Consider the following 3,382-nt stretch of genomic DNA (forward strand, 5'->3'; position numbering starts at 1 on the left):
TTTATATGTTATGTTCCTCTTTTCCTTACTGCCTTGAAAAATTTTTCTTTGTTATTGATTTTTTAAAAGTTTATTATGATGTTTTCTGGGAAGGGTCTGTTTGGGCGGAGGTAACTCAGCTTTCTGTTTGCTTCTTGGATTTGAGGATCTAATCCAGGGGTCCCCAAACTACAGCTCGCAGGCCGCATGCGGCCCCCTGAGGCCATTTATCTGGCCCTTGCCACACTTCCGGAAGGGGCACCTCTTTCATTGGTGGTCAGTGAAAGGAGTATAGTTCCCATTTAAATACTGGTCAGTTTGTTGATTTAAATTTACTTGTTCTTTATTTTAAATATTGTATTTGTTCCCGTTTTGTTTTGTTTTTTTACTTTAAAATAAGATATGTGCAGTGTGCATAGGGATTTGCTCATAGTTTTTTTTATAGTCTGGCCCTCCAATGGTCTGAGGGACAGTGAACTGGCCCCCTGTGTGAAAAGTTTGGGGACCCCTGATCTAATCCTTTCCCTAGGCTTAGAAAATTCTCATCAATCATTTGTTTGAATATGCTGTCCATTTCCTTCTCCCTCTCTTTTTGATCTGATATACCCAATTCTTTGATTTGGTAGAATTCACTTGTGAAGTCATTAGGCACAGGACTTTTGTTGGTTGGGAGTTTTTTGATAACTGTTTCAATCTCATTTATTGTAATCGGTCTGTTTAGGTTTTCTGATTCTCCCTGATTAATTTTTGAAAGATTATATTTTGCAAGAAATTTGTCCATTTTATCTATGTTGTCTAATTTTTTGCCATACAATTCTTCATAATATTTTCTTACAATCCTTTGTATGTCTGTTGTGTCAGTTGTTATTTTCCACTCTCATTTCTAATTTCATTTATTTGACACCTCTTTCTGTTTTTCTTGGTGAGTCTGGTTAAAGGTTCATTGATCTTGTTTTCCTTTTCAAAGAAGCAGCTCCTCGTTTCATTGATCCTCTGTATTGTTTCTTTAGCCTTTATGTCATTTATTTCTGCTCTGATCTTAATTATTTTCTTCCTCCTACTACCTCTGGACTTTACTTGCTGTTCTTTTTCTAGTTCTTTTAGATGCAGGGTTAAGTTGTTTATTTGAGATTTTTCTAGCTTCTTAAGGAATGCCTATATTGCTATGAACTTCCCTCTCAGTAGTGCTTTTGCTATGTCCCATAAATTTTGAGTTGTTATATACTCATTATTATTCGTTTCTAGAAATTTTTTTATTTCATCTTTGATCTCATTGTTAACCCATTCATTATTTAATAACATGCTATTTAGTTCCAAGTGTTTGAATATTTTTCAGTTTTTCTGTTGTGGTTGATTTCTAGTTTCATGCCATTTTGATCAGAGAAAATGCTTGATATGTTTTCAATCTTCTTAAATTTGTTGAGACCACCTTTGTGCCCTAACATGTGGTCTATCCTAGAGAATGTACCACGAGCACTTGAAAAGAATGTATAGTCTGCTGCTTTAGGGTGAAAGGTTCTGAAGTTATCTATTAAATCCAGTTGATCTACTGTGTGCTTTAAGTCTGCTGTTTTTTTGTTAATTTTCTTTCTTGAAGATCTATGTAGTGATGTTAGTGGGGTATTGAAATCTCCTGCTATTATAGTATTGCTGTTGATCTTGCCCTTTATATCTATCAAGGTCTGCTTTATATATTTAGGTGCTCCTATATTAAGTGCATAGATATTTATAATGGTTATATCTTCCTGTTGGATTGCTCCCTTTATCATTATGTAGTGTCCTTCTTTATCTCTTAGTATATCCTTTGTTTTAAAGTCCAATTTGTCTGATATAAGTATTGCTACCCCAGCTTTTTTTTATTTCCATTTGCATGAAATGTTTTTTTCTATTCTTTTACTTTCTATCTATATGTATCTTTTGTTCTAAGGTGTATCTCTTTTTTTTTAATTTTAATAATTTTATTTTTTTAATGGGGTGACATCAATAAATCAGGATACATATATTCAAAGATAACATGTCCAGGTTATCTTGTCATTCAACTATGTTGCATACCCATCACCCAAAGTCAGATTGTCCTCTGTCACCTTCTATCTAGTTTTCTTTGTGCCCCTCCCCCTCCCCCTTTCCCTCTCCCTCTCCCCCTTCCCCCCGTAACCACCACACTCTTATCAATGTCTCTTAGTCTCACTTTTGTGTCCCACCTACGTATGGAATAATGCAGTTCCTGTTTTTTTCTGATTTACTTATTTCACTTCGTATAATGTTATCAAGATCCCACCATTTTGCTGTAAATGATCTGATGTCATCATTTCTTATGGCTGAGTAGTATTCCATAGTGTATATGTGCCACATCTTCTTTATCCAGTCATCTATTGATGGGCTTTTTGGTTGTTTCCATGTCCTGGCCACTGTGAACAATGTATAGACTTTATTTTAAAGTCCATTTTGTCTGATATAAGTACTGCTACCCCAGCTATTTTTTCATCTCCGTTTGCATGAAATATTTTTTTCCATCCTTTTACCTTCAGTCTATGTGCATCTTTTGTTTTATGGTGTGTCACTTGTAGACAGCATATGTATGGGTCTTGTTTTCTTATCCATGCATCTACCCTATGTCTTTTTTTTTTTTTTTTTTGTATTTTTCTGAAGCTGGAAATGGGAAGAGACAGTCAGACAGACTCCCGCATGCGCCCGACCGGGATCCACCCGGCACACCCACCAGGGGGCGACGCTCTGCCCACCAGGGAGCGATGCTCTGCCCCTCCGGGGCATCGCTTTGTCGCGACCAGAGCCACTCTAGCGCCTGGGGCAGAGGCCAAGGAGCCATCCCCAGCGCCCAGGCCATCTTTGCTCCAATGGAGCCTTGGCTGCAGGAGGGGAAGAGAGAGACAGAGAGGAAAGAGGGGGTGGGGGGTGGAGAAGCAAATGGGTGCTTCTTCTATGTGCCCTGGCCGGGAATCGAACCCGGGTCCCCCGCACGCCTGGCCGACGCTCTACCGCTGAGCCAACCAGCCAGGGCCTACCCTATGTCTTTTGATTGGATCATTTAATCTATTTTTATTTAAAGTTATTATTGATATATAGTTGTTTCTTGCCATTTTAATCTTTAAAGCTGTATTCTTCTTTTGCTGTATTCTTTTCCCCCTTTGGTCTGTTTACAACAGGTCCCTTTATTTCTTATATTTTTATGAATTGAAAAAGCTTATCTTTTTTCTTCATTTATTTATTCAATCATGTAGTTACATGAGTATAAACTCATGTATATTTATTTTATACTTTTATTATACTAAAATATTATTTTATTTATTCTGTTGCTCAAATTATTCCAAATTTAGCCATTGAATGCTCTTTTAAGTTGGCTCCTGGATCCCTTTGACTTGTCTTCATTCTTTTATTCTTTGAG

The sequence above is a fragment of the Saccopteryx leptura genome, chromosome X (genome assembly GCF_036850995.1).
Source record: "Saccopteryx leptura isolate mSacLep1 chromosome X, mSacLep1_pri_phased_curated, whole genome shotgun sequence".
Classification (NCBI taxonomy): Eukaryota; Metazoa; Chordata; class Mammalia; order Chiroptera; family Emballonuridae; genus Saccopteryx; species Saccopteryx leptura.